Below are 13,445 nucleotides of genomic sequence, written 5' to 3'. Positions count from 1 at the left end.
AGGCGGGTCTTGAATATCTCCAGAGAAGGAGACTCCACAGCCTCCCTGGGCAGCCTGGGCCAGGGCTCCGTCACCCTCAGAGGGAAGAAGTTCTTCCTCATGTTCAGCTGGAACTTCCTCGGCTTCAGTTTGTGCCCGTTGCCCCTTGTCCTGTCACTGGGCACCACTGGAAAGAGTCTGGCCCCATCCTCCTGACCCCCACCCTGCAGATATTTAGAGGCATTTCTAAGGTCCCCTCTCAGCCTTCTCTTCTCCAGGCTGAACAAGCCCAGCTCCCTCAGCCTCTCCTCATAGGAGAGATGCTCCAGTCCCCTTCTCGTCCTCATAGCCCTCCGCTGAAACATCTCTCCCTCTCTCTGTGGCTCCATAATTCTGTGGTTCATGCCAACCTTTGAGTTCCTCGTGGCCAGCTGTGCACTTCGCAGGGCCCGTTGTGGGCTTGCAGGGTGTGCTGTGTGCTAGGGAACATCGCACCCACCAGCCCGTGTCCCCACGTGGCTCAGGTCACAGTCCCTGCTCCTGGTCCCAGCAGCCTGACCACGACATCGTCGCTTTGCAGCTCAGCACTGTGCTCTCTCCCTGCTCAGGAGTCCTGGCCATCCCCCAGCACCCTCCCCCCCAGCGTGCAGAGCAGTAATAGAATCACTGAATCATGAAGTTTGGAAAAGCCCTCTAAGATCACCAAGTCCAACCGTCACCCCAACACCCCCATGCCTGCTAAACCATGTCCCCAAGTGCCACATCCACACGGTTTTTGAACCCCTCCAGGGATGGGGACTCCCCCACTGCCCTGGGCAGCCTGGTCCAATGCCTGACAACTCTTTCAGGAAAGAAATTTTTCCCGATATCCCATCAAAACGTCCCCTGATGCAACTTGAGGTTGTTTCCTCTCGTCCTATTGCCGGTTACTTGGGAGCAGAGACCAACCCCCCCTCACTCCACCCTCCTGTCAGGTAGTTGTAGAGAGCGAGAAGGTCTCCCCTCAGCCTCCTCTTCTTCAGACTGAACAGCCCCAGCTGCCTCAGCTGCTCCTCAGACTTGTTCTCCAGACCCCTCCCCAGCCTCGCTGCTCTTCTACGACAGGATCTGGCCCTGCATCCGCTGTCCATGACCCATGATGATGGTGAGGTCCTTCACGTGTTCCTGCTCTGCACTTGCTTGAGCAGCTCCCGCATCGCGCAGCGCGGTCCTGCACCTTGCAGCCCTCAGCCTGAGCAAAGCAGGTGTCTGCAGAAGGGAAAGGAGAACTTCACCCAGCGCAGCTGTCCTTCCCTGGCTGCTGCCCTTGGCCGCTTTCTGAGACAGCTCTGCTCCAGCTCCTTCCAAGGAGTTTCCCACCGCTCTCGCAGCCGGACGAGGCAGCCGGAGCGTGTGGAGCGGAGCAGCCCCGTCCCTCCCCAGGACCCACTGTGGTCCAGGCTGCGATCCAGCACCAGGGAGAAAACAGAAAACATGGAACCGCACTTTTCCTCCTCATATACAAAACCTCAGCACTTTTTTTTTTTTTTTTTTTTTAAATTTTGGGATCGGTTCAAGTTTTGGGTAAAGATTCAGGTGGTTTGGGTTTCACCTGAAACGCAGCTCCCTGGAGCAACGGTTCTTTACTGGCTCTTGCAGACACTTGGCACTCTCAGCGCGTGAAATAAAAAGCTTTTTGTTTCCATATTTCAATATATTTATATAGATTTCACTGGTTTGGGGAGGGTATTTGAAGGTCAGAGGACTTTCAGAGGTTACGGTGTTGGCCAGGCCCTGGGAACAGCCGTCCTGTGGGAACTCATTCCCAGCTCCCCTCTCCCAAATCTCTTCTATTTTGCCAGTGCTGGTGCCCATCACTAAATGCTTTTTTTTTTTTCCTGTAAAAATCACCAGCAGCATCCGCAGTGAGCTTTATGGATGTGCCATTCACAAACTGGTGTGGTAAAAGTAACACGACCTTGGGCTGTGAACCCAGCCGTGCTTCCGAGCAGGTGACCGCGCTGACAAAACTTTTACAAGAGTAAGGAGTTTTTTGGGTCTGCTCTCCCCCGAAAGGCCGGTGCAGCTGCAGGGAAGGCAGCCGGGCCCCGTGCTGCTTCCTCTACTTGTCCAGAGCCGTCAGCAGCCTGGTTCTTGCTCCCTGCCAAATCCTCACCGTCGGCAATTCGATATCCCGAGGGTATTTGCAGCTCGAGAAGAATCGGTGCCCTTCCATCCTCCTGGTGGTATTTCAGCCTGGTTCATAGAATCATAGAAACATAGAATGGTTTGGGTTGGAAGGGACCTTGAAGATCATCTGGTTCCAGCCCCCCTGCCAGGAGCAGGGACATCTCCCACCAGCCCAGGCTGCTCAGAGCTCCATCCAACCTGGCCTTGGACACTGCCAGGGAGGGGGCAGCCACAGCTTCTCTGGGCAGCCTGGGCCAGGGCCTCACCACCCTCATGGGGAAGAATTTCTTCCTAATCTCTAATCTCAGTCTGCCCTCTTTTACTTTAGAGCCATTCCCCCTTGTCCTATTCCTACACACCCTTGTGCAAAGCCCCTCTCCATCCTTCCTGTCGGCCCCTCCAGGCACTGGCAGCTGCTCTAAGGTCACCCCGGAGCCTTCTCTTCTCCAGGCTGAGCAGCCCCAGCTCCCTCAGCCTGTCCTCAGAGGAGAGGTGCTCCAGCCCGGTTCGGCAGCGTCAGTGTGACCCAGAGACCCGAACCCCAAAGCCAGCCCCAGAGCAAGGAGCACAATTTGCCTCCCAAGGAAAACCCTCTTCCCTTCCCATTTGCCGTTGCGCTGGGGGTTTCCTCTGCTTGAAAGCTTCCATGAAACTTCTCGAAGGCAGCGGGGCCGGCGGCTGCGGGCAGTTTTGCCCTGTGTTCGGCAGCCCTGGGACCAAACCGCCCTGTCCTCCTCGCCAAGGAGCGCCCCGAGCCCCTGCCCTCGCCGGATAAAGGATGCTTTCAGCTGCTCTGAGCGGATCTGTTGGGAAACCACTGATTTTCCACGACTTGGAAACATCTGGTTGACATTCTTACAACCACAGGCTCTTGTGTAATTATCGTTATTACTCGATCCGCATGCACTTTATCTTGTTTTATGGGCAATCCTGCTCTCTGTCCCTGCCCGCACCACCCACCACCACCACACAAGCATGCGGGCCGCTCTCCTAATTAAAACTTTGTGCTTTTTTCACTCTGGCTCCGGTCTGCCCTCCCCATCTCAGCAGCGGCTGAGGAATGCGAGACAGGAATGCCGTCCTCTCGCAAGGAGCCGGCGAAGGGGGGGTGGCTATCACTTATAAACAATCTCTTTGTGTTCCCAGCCGGCTGTAGTCACGCAAGGCCGTGCCCGCTGCCTCACCTGGCACCGGCACGGCGGAGCTCAGCATCTTCCAGAACCTGTTCACCATCACGTCATGTTCTTGCAAAACCAGGGCTGGGAGCATCCCGTGAATCGATGCCAAGCTCCGCCGCGAAGGAGCAGCTCGCCTTCCCGTCGCAATTCCTTCCTCGGAGCGTCCCCGGGGTCTGGCCGGGGGTCTCGGTGCAGAGCAGAGGTACCTCGCCGGCACCCGGGCGCTTTGCACCGGGCTTTACACCGCTCAGACAGCGCTGGCAAAAGCCAGCGGGGCCGCGGCAGAGCCGTGCAGCGCTGCCAGTCGCTTCGGGTGACGATGTCCACCAGCGCCGTGTCCTGCGGGCACGCGGCTCTGAAGGAAATGCCGCTAGAAAAGGCAGCAAAGCTTCTTAATGAAGTTAATAAAATCAGTAATTTGCCTTCTGAAACCCAAGGCTCTGTGCTTCCAAGAGATCCAGGCCACAGGAGCGACAGGACAAGGGGCAACGGGCACAAACTGAAGCCGAGGAAGCTCCAGCTGAACCCGAGGAAGAACTTCTTCCCTCTGAGGGTGATGGAGCCCTGGCCCAGGCTGCCCAGGGAGGCTGTGGAGTCTCCTTCTCTGGAGATATTCCAGCCCCGCCTGGACGCGGTGCTGTGCAGCCTGCTGTGGGTGACCCTGCTTGGGCAGGGGGTTGGGCTGGGTGACCCACAGAGGGCCCTGCCAACCCCCACCATGCTGGGATTCGGTGATTCAGAGACCCAGTTCAGGTCTTGCTGGGTCAGCAAGAGCCTTTCCATCGACCCCAGCGAGGACCAGGTCTCATCCTGCCTGTCAGCATCACGCAGCTGAGTGCCCCCATCCCACTCGGCGCGGTGGGGTTTTGCTGCAGCGCGGCTCGGCCCATTCTCCATCCCTGTGTCTGTCTGTCTGTCCGTCCGCAACCCAGTCCTGGCTTTGTGGTCTGAGCTGTAAGGTCAGTGCGGCCGGACCTCGGCACGTCCAGCACCTCCCTCCCCGCTATTAACACCAAATTAGCGTCTGCCATTTTGGGTGCCGATGCTGTGATTTCTCCACGCTCCTGCAGCTTCTCAGCTGCTGCCCAGGGCGGGCCCGTGCCGGGTCAGGTCCTGCCGTCTTGGGAAGGTGCAGCCTCTGAGGGGCCAAGGATTCCTCCGAGCAAAGGGAACCCGGAGCCAAGCGGGGCTGCGGAGGGGAGCGGAGCCGGCAGCGTTTCTCCACCGGCGACTCCGAGGCAGAGCAGCGAGCGTCTGCTCACCCGCGGCCAGCCGGAGGGAAAGCCAGCTCCGCCATTTTACGGAGCGGGAGAAAAAGAAAGCAGCCAAACTTCTGCGCTTGAATCAAAGCAGCGGAGCTGTGGGAGGCTGGAACCAGGCCGTCCCTGCCCCTTCCCACCGGCGAACCCCACGGGAGCAGCGCCCAGAGCCCCGCTCCTCGGCACGGGCACGGCCCCGCCAGCCGAGGGACGGGGATGGGGACGGGGATGGGGGACCCGTGTGGGCTGCGGTACAGACCCTCACAGCCGAGGGATGGGGACGGGGATGGGGACAGGGACGGGGGACGCGCGGGGGCTGCGGCAGAGCCCCGCATCGCTGTGTTTTCCCAGCTCTGCTCTTCTCTGCGAGTCGCGCTCCGGCGCTCGCCAAACAGGTTTTAATTTCCAGAACGTGGGTATGAAAAAGCAACACAACCCCCTCCTCCACAGCCCTAAAATACTATTTTTTTTCCTTTTTTAATATACCATAAACGGTGACCTTTTACCTCCTTCAGCAGGCAGCCAACACAAGCACAACAATGTGATTTGTGCAGCATTTCAGCTGCGGTTTCTTCAAGAAATTCATCTGGTCTCGAAGCAATTAAGGGAAGGGAAGCATTTCCACTCCGGCTTTGGGCCCTGAAAACCTGCCAGGAGGGTTGGTTTTTCTTTTCCTTCCCCTTCGCTCCCCCTTTTTCTCCGCCGGCCCCCCCCTCCTTGCTCACTTGTCCTAGAAAACTTCTGCGGTTTCCCTGCGGCAGCTGAGTGCGGGAGGAAAAATCCTGACCCGGCGCAGGTGGGAAGATGCCGGATCCGGGTCCAAGCTCTCGTACGGCCGATGGGGTGGGAACTGGCCCCCCAGAGCTGAGCCCGAGGAGCGTGCAGGACCACCCCCCCAGCCAGCACCTTCTGCACCCTCCACCCTCTCCCCTGCCCAAACTTTGGCCATGCCTCCGGCAGCGGGGCTGTCCCCGCCGAGGGTCCCAGGCGCGGGGACGGTGGCCCTGCCATTGCCGCTTGCCTTGCGCGTGGGGTCTGCTTTCGGATGCTGCCAAACCCCCGGATGGAGCCAAACACACGCGGGGGTTTCCAGGGCGGCGGGGAAACGCGTGGGACGAGGACCCGTCCCGCCACGACGCGCGGGTCACATCGCCTGGGCCGAGCGTGCTTCCGAGAACGGGCCTTAAATTAGCCCCTAAGCCAACAGCGTAGTTAATTGCTCGCTCATTCCGCAGATGGGTTAATAATTAAGTTAAATTAATAATTGGGACAATAATTAAACTAAACAATAACCAATACACGGGGCAATTGAAGTAATCGCGTGGTATTTGGCGGGGTTACTCATTCACCCAGCAGTTTACGGCTCGGATTTCGCGTCTTGCCGTGCCCCCATCTGCAGGACCGCGATTCCGGGGGTCCCGTGAACTGCAGGGGGGCGAGGACCAAGCCCGACCCTGCCCCGGGGGGGGGTGGGGGCTGGCCGGACAGACGGAGGGAGGGACGGAAGGACGGCGGGGGGCGGCTCCCGGCCCCGGGGGGAGGAACTACAAGTCCCGTGAAGCCGCGCCGCCCGCCCGGGGCTTTATAAGGGGGGAATGGCCCGGGCGCTGCAGTCGGAGCATCCCTGGCCGCGGTGGTCCCGGCCCCCGGCACTGGACCCCCCCCCAGCGCCGGGGGGGTGGGTGGGAGCGGGGCCGTGCCCGGACCCTCGGAGAGGGCTGTGGATATGGAGGAAGAGGAGGAGGGGGGTGATGATGATGCCGCTCCCCGCGCCGGGGACCCGGAGCCCCCCGGAGTTTCCTGGCCGGAGCGGCGGGGGGGGGAAGCGTTTCGGAGGAGGTAGGTGCCGTGCTCGTCCCGGGGGGATGAAGGGGGGTACGGGGGGGAACACCTCCCCCTCCCGGGAGCCCGCACCGGGCACCGCCGCCGTGCACTTGCTCCTGCCCGGTCCCGGTGCTCGGTTGCGGCTGCGCCCGGGGGTCCCGGGGTGGGGGAAGGGGGGGCTGAGCCCCGCAGGGCTGAGCGGGCTGCGCCCCCCCCCCCGCTTCGAGGTTTCCCCCGCCGCTTCCCGTGTCGGCTCCCACCCTGTGCCACCCGCCTTTGGGTCCCGTCCCCCCCCCCGGTTCGAGGGGCTCCGGCCCGGGGATGCTCCTGGTCGGAGGGCGAGTGCCCGGTCCCGGCTGGGGCGGAGGGAGGAGGATCCCTCTCCTCTCGAAGAAAAAAACCCTCTGATATCTTATTTTCGCGTGGTTTTTTTCTGGGGGGGGGGGGGGGGGGGGGGGGGGGCTGGGGGACAGGGCGATGACGGATGACCCACAACACGACTTCTCCCTGCTCCTGCCATGGGGAAAACCCTGTTAGAAAGGCACCCAAGGGCTGCAGGTGCAGGTGGGGGGTGAGGTGTGGCCTTGGGGACCCCGGCACCCCCGTCTGCAGCCCCTTCTTCTGCTCTGCGGGGGGGGTGGGGGGCTCTCCCCACCCTTCGGTGCTGCCTGGCAGCGAGGAACACTTGCTCGGGGTCGGTGATGCAAGGTATCTGTGATGCACAAGAGCACTTTTGTGTGAATTCTGGAAAAAAAAAAATATGAATGACTCCCTTATTTTGCTCGCTACGACAAAAAGACCGCACCAGTCTAGACCTGCAACCAGTAACACACAGACACGAAAATGAGCGCTGTCTGCTCCGGGGGACAACGCTGGCTCTTCCAGCGCGCGAGCCCACTGTGCCGTGCGAGGGCGAGGGATGCTGGTTTGGGGAAGGGATGTTTGAGGTTACTTTGATACAAACAAGAGAAGCTTTTATTGCCCAGACATTGTCAGCGTTGCTCTTTTGGGGCTTGGAATGCGTTTCCTCTGGAGGGTTTCAAGGCTGGAGGAATTGCTCAGCTCTCTTGCTAATTGAGACATCTTTTTATAATCATGGTCGCAGCTGGTGGGATGGAAGCTGGGGTGGGGGGGGGAGAGGGCTGCTATGCAGTGACTCAGGCCTTGGGAAGAAGCTGTGTCTGGGTTTGCCTGGCATTGTGAAGGGGAGATTCCAGCTTGGAGGCTGGAGCGGCAAGCAAGGATGCCTTGCTTCTCTGCTGCCAGGCAGGTGATGTTTTCAGCTTGCTTGTTTCCCTCTAAAATTAGGGACGGGTGGAAAAATGTTCCCAGGTGTCCCCAGTTGATCTCAGTCCTTCCCACAGGTGAGGGATCCAACATGTGTGCTGAGTTTGAGCCCCCTGATGGGGACACACCATGGGGCAGAAGGGTGCTGCGAGATTTTTATGCTCTACTTTCTCAAAGGGTTTGCTGCAAAAAGAGCCAGAGCTGCTTGGACTTGTCCTCTCTAGAAAGCTGCATGTTCACCAGCTGCTTGCCGTGCCCAGGTGCCTCCAACGAAAGCCAGCCAAGCTTCGTTGGCTGGGTTGGTGACACCCTTCCGTTGGGTGCTGTTGAATGGCAGCAGGGATGTAAAGCTTGGGTGGGAAGAGGGTCCCTAACTGAGGCGTGAAGGTGCTCTGCGAGCACAATGTGTGTGAAGATGAATACAGTCCCTTCCTTGCCCTGGCAGGAGGAGGTAGGCTCGCTGTTACAGCCAGGAGCACTTCCTTCGTGGCGGGTCCCAAGCTGCGGGGTAGTGGGGCTGCGCTGCCGGAGCTGGAGCTCGGTTTGCGCGGCAGAAGCTGGCGGCGGAGCGTGGGGAAGGTGATGGCTGCGGTGGGAGCAGGCACCCGTGGGTGTCTCTGCAGGGCTCGGGTGTTGCACGCTGGCAGATTTGGTTATGGTGGTTGGAGATGCTGGTGCTGCAGGTGCTTCTCCTGGGAGCAGGAGCGTGTGTCCTGGTAAATCCATGCCAGCGGAGCCCAGAATGGATCCTCCTGCCGGCAGTGATGGGGAGGGAGGGAAACAACCCATGTGGTCTCACCCCAAATCTCCTGGAGGTGCTGAACTGAGGCTGCTCCTGGGCTGCTTCTCCTGGCAGGACCCTGTCAGGGTCCTCTGCCACAGCTGCGCTGGAGCTGCCAGCGGGGGAAGGCAGATTTGCCCCTCCTGGGCTGGAAGAGGAAGGATGCCCTACAAAACCCCAGGAGAACTGGTGGTCATGCAGTTGCTTGGAGTGGACATCGTGAGCTGTGTGAGGACCAGCTAGAACTTAATTAAACTACATATCGCAGGGGTTTCGGTAGTCCCTAAACCAGAGGCAGGTGCCATCTCGTCTACACTTGCCTGACTCTGGGCTGTGTTACAGGTTGTGGAGCAGAGAGGACTTGGGAGATGTTCTGACCTGGGGCTGGGACCCAACTCGTTCCTAAGCAAATGCCGCTGTCTGGAGCAAGGCACAGCCGTGAAATCTGGAAGCCCTGGGCTCTGACCCAGCTCTTCCCAGGGCTGGATTTTGGTGTGCATTCCTCTGGTGCTTGGATCGGAATGCATTCGATGCAGTAGCATCACTTCTCCCTGGTGGTGGGTATTTTTTAGTAGCGACGGGCTCAGATCTAGACTGTTTTGGACTGAAGAGCTTCTCTCTGGGGGTTCTGCTATAGGAGAAATGATCTGTCTGTCCTAAATTTTTAGGAGATCAAATGTCCTGGGCCACACCCGCTCCCCTTCCCTCTGGCTCCCGGAGCCCCGGACAACGGGGGGATAATGCCAGGAGCACAATGCCGCTTGCTGGGGGGTTTTTTGGTTTGTTTGAACTTTGCACAGAGAAGCAAAGCAACAAAAGAGAGGGCAAGGAAAGCGCGGTGCTTTGCCAGCTACCACGGCCGGCCAGAAAGTTATAACCGCGTTACAAAGGGTGGCCTTGTTCGGAATGGCTTATTTCATCAGAAAGATGTATTGGAAATAAAAACGAAGGGGCGAATGCTAGCATAAAGTCCCCCATGTTAGTGTAAACACGGCATGAAAACACTTTCATTACCTCCTATAAGTCCCTAATAAATACCATTCCTTTTTGATGAAAGCTCTTAACGCAGGATTAGGGTTTACAGCGCGTTGCCTTATTAGTCCCTGGAGACAGAGTCCGTGCTCCGTGTGGCTTCGTCCTGCCCTGCAGCCTGGTGGCAGAGCTTCAAGCCTTCCCCCTCTCTTAGTTTTGGGTTTTTTCCCCCCTGTGGCAGCATCTGGATTGCAGGGAGCGCTTTGCTGGCCCAGCACCCGAGAGGAAGACTGGAAGGAGCATGGGCAGGGGGGCTGTTCTCGCCGCTGGGCTCCTCTCCCAAACAGAGCTGATGAGGTGGGAGACCCCAGGGCTGTGCTGCACCCAGTGCCTGAGGAGGGTGACATTTTTTCTTCAGCTGGCTGTCTCTTTCTGCCAAGCCACAGATGTTTTTTGAGGGCTAAAACCTACCTTTAAATAAATGTGTTTGATCCCTGGGTGGTTTTGCAGCTCTCCTGGGGGGAGGGGGAACCCCAAAGCTCAGAATGGGTTTTGTATCGGGAGCAAATGCTGTCTAGTCAGGCTGCTTTTAAAGCTGCATCCTATGGGGTTTTATTCTTGGCTTTTCTCCCCGGGAGGGGGACAGAGCTCTCATCTGCCTGGTACGGCTGCAGCAAAACCTTCCGTGGTCTCATGAAGGAGGAAACCAACAGCGATGGCTCCGGTCTGAGCCGAGCTCAGCCTAAGGCAGCCTTGAACCTCTCATGCAAGGTGACTTGGTCACGAGGGCCGAAAGGCTTTGTGTGTGGTACCGTAGGGGACCTTAGACTGGCTTTGGGCTGCTTGAATGGGTGCTGCCCTGGGTCAGAGGGAGGCGGGATGCTTTGGGACCTTGGTGTCACGTCCTCTCTGGTTTGGGATGGTCGGGGGCTTCGCTGCTGTCCTTGAAGTTCCCTTCAGCTCCTTCTGGTGATCCTTTAAGCTGTGCTTTCAGGCCAGTGTATTTCAGGAGTGGCTTCTGAATTTTGGAAGTTTTTTTCTTCGTAAGTTGGTATGAGAGAGCACGTTTCTGGTGTGTGGGCTCACGCTGGCAGCCAGAAGGTGCGGAGAAGGTCCCTTGAGGATTTGTAGGTTGAATGATTGTGGTGTTTCTTCCTCGGGTGGCATTCTCCTCTGCCCATCTTTGTTCCTGCAGATAAGCTCAGCGCCAGGACTGGCCCATGCCCAGGCTGTCCTGCTGATGGAGGGTCAGGAACCCGCTGCCAGCCTCTGGGACCTGGGGTGCCAGTGACACCCAGAGGCAGTCAGCTGGATGGCCAGATGCCTATCTGTGATGCAGTCAATGTGGAAGTAAACTCTAGGAATTAAAGTTGACAGGAGCTTCTCTACGCTTCCAAGACACACAGAATCACAAAATGATGGGGGTTGGCAGGGCCCTCTGTGGGTCACCCAGCCCAACCCCCTGCCCAAGCAGGGTCACCCACAGCAGGCTGCACAGCACCGCATCCAGGCAGGGCTGGAATATCTCCAGAGAAGGAGACTCCACAGCCTCCCTGGGCAGCCTGGGCCGGGGCTCCGTCATCCTCAGAGGGAAGAAGTTCTTCCTCGGGTTCAGCTGGAGCTTCCTCTGCTTCAGTTTGTGCCCGTTGCCCCTTGTCCTGTCGCTGGGCACCACTGGAAAGAGTCAGGCCCCAAACCAGACCATGGAGAACAGGTCCCCTCGTCTGCTGGGGAGGGGCTGTGCATCAGCTCTAGCCATCTGCTTTCATGGCCAGCTAGAGCTCTGCTGTGGGCTTGGGTTTATGGTGATTCCAGCGTCTCCTCAGCAAGCTGGGGATGGGGAGGAAAGGAGGAAGCCTGGAGGAGTGAGGTCCTGGTGGCATGCTTGCGCATCTCTGGGGTGACAACGTGATGAGCAGGGTTCCGTTTCGGGTGGGAAAACATCAGTGTCTGGGCTGTGGTTGCTGCTGTGTGAGATGCCGGGAAGGCTGCAATGCAGCCCTTGGGGGTTGCAGGTACATGAGTGTCCTGCTTGGCTGTGATTTGGAAGGGACTCGGTCACCAGTGGACATAAGGGGGCAGCAAGAGGTGGTATCAGCCACTCTGGAAGTGGCTGGGATCTGTGGTGGGGCTAAGCTGGACCTGAAGATCACCAGCCAGGCTGCTGTGGCTTTAGCTTCTTTTTCCGGGCTGTGTAAGGCTGAGTGTCTGCAGAAAATTCTCCATCGCAGCTAGGGAGGAAGAGCTGCTCCCTGGAGCTGGCTGGCAGGTCTCCCTCCGTCCGTGCAAGTGGTGGGTGGGCTGCGTGTCAGCTGTGGAAGTGCTGTCCTCTCTGCGTGAGTACGGTGTGGGCTTGCATCTCTGGGGGTACATGCAGTTAGAATCAGAGAATCAGACTGGTTTGGGTTGGAAGGGACCTTAAAGTTCATCTGGTGCCAACCCCCTGCCATGAGCAGGGAATCTTCCACCAGCCCAGGGTGCTCAGAGCTCCATTCAACCTGGCCTTGAGCACTGCCAGGGAGGGGGCAGCCACAGCTTCTCTGGGCAAGAAGTTGCTCCTGTGTCACTGGCAGGACAGTGGCATCCTGGCCCATGAGTGGATGCTTGAGTCAGCCTTGGTCCTGGGAGATTCCCTTCTCTGCAGCCCATTGCTTCTGAGGCAGGAGGGCCTGGAGGCAGCAGCGCAGCTGGTCCTGGGGAGGAGAAGGTGGCTCCTGTAGCTGGTACACGTCTGCGGGATGGAGGAGGGCATCTGCTCGCAGGGTCTGGGCAGCTCCCTCGGCAAAGGGAAACTGGAGGGTGACCGTGTTCCTACCGCTGGTGTTTGTTGGAGTGGTAGGTGTCAGATCTGCCCGGCTGAGGACCCGGGAGGGGGAGGGGGGGCTTCCCAGCCCAGCAGATGGGATGGGAAATAATGATCCCCTTTTTACAGCTTCTTCGATTGTTCCTGAAAATCCTTTTTCAAAGGAGGAAAGTTCCTTCCTTCCTTTCAGCTCCCGGTATCTTTAAGAATTCGCCCTATTGTGAGCCCAGGACAGAGACCCTTCTATGAGGGCTGCCCAGGCGCTCTTCGGAGGCCCCCTCCCCGCGCCCCCTCCCACCCCATCCCAACAAGCCCCCATTCTCCTCTGAAGAGGGTCCCTCTGTCTAACGCCAAGTAACTCTTAAGGGTAGCATTTATCCTCGGGCACTCAGCTCACAAAGAGTGCTGGAGTGTCAAATAAACTCACTCCAGCCTGCAAAGAGAAGAGGAAGAAAATACAAAACCCCCTTTATTTCCACCCCTGCAGGGAAACAAATACGGACTTTGTGCTGGAGAGCAGCAGCGCCCTAACGAAGCCGGGTAGTGCGCGTACTAATGTATCCCTAATAAAACCGTGTGTGCGTGCACACGTGATGGTGCGTGTGTGCAGACCTGGCAGACGAGCAATAAATCAAAATCCCTCCCAACAAGCGCTGGCCATCCTGCGTGCCCGCGGCTTCCTCGGCAGAGCTGGCCGCCGCGGATTCTGATGGCGCGTCGGTGATTTTGGGGGGTTTGATTTTTTTGGAGAGGGGTGGAGGGAGGGAGATGCTGGTTCTGTCCCGGGCCCTCTGCTGAGGTTGTCGCCGAAGGTGAGGGGTGGCGGGAGGGTCTGTGCTCGGCCACATCTTCAGCAGACCCTCTGAGCTTGAATCGTCACCTTTTTGTGAGCCTTGGGGCTGCATTTGCCACCGCTGCTGTGCGGAGGAGAGGTGCTGCCCTGCGAAGAAGTCACTGGCTCTTTTCTGTGGATGGATTTAAGCCGTAGTCCTACGTGTTAGAAACCAGTGTGACCAGTCCTGCCGAAACGACTGGGATGGTAACACCTAAGCAAGGAATTGGCCAGCGCTGCCTGCTCCCTGGAGATGAATCCACCAGCATGGCCAGTACCTCTGCTCAGCAGCAGCAAGCAAAGTCCTGCTTTGTGGTCCTTCGTCTTGGTGCAGTCCTGGCTTCTGAATGCTGAATGTGGG

General features: G+C 58.5%; 1 protein-coding gene and 1 long non-coding RNA gene across 2 annotated transcripts in view; one reads left to right on the top strand and one right to left on the bottom strand.

Moving 5' to 3' along the window:
* Nucleotides 1–13,445, bottom strand: part of RPL38 (ribosomal protein L38) — a 488,213-nt gene that overhangs the window by 300,689 nt on the left and 174,079 nt on the right. The gene's annotated exons all lie outside the window — the stretch shown is intronic.
* LOC142363836 (uncharacterized) overlaps nucleotides 6,185–13,445 on the top strand; it is a 69,330-nt gene continuing 62,069 nt past the window's right edge. The window contains exon 1 of the long non-coding RNA XR_012765995.1: nucleotides 6,185–6,424. This is a non-coding gene — a long non-coding RNA (uncharacterized LOC142363836). The remainder of the gene's footprint in view (nucleotides 6,425–13,445) is intronic.

Source organism: Opisthocomus hoazin, chromosome 21 (assembly GCF_030867145.1).
Source record: "Opisthocomus hoazin isolate bOpiHoa1 chromosome 21, bOpiHoa1.hap1, whole genome shotgun sequence".
Classification (NCBI taxonomy): domain Eukaryota; kingdom Metazoa; phylum Chordata; class Aves; order Opisthocomiformes; family Opisthocomidae; genus Opisthocomus; species Opisthocomus hoazin.
Note: the sequence above shows the minus strand (reverse complement) of the source record. Positions and strands in the feature narration are given on the sequence as shown.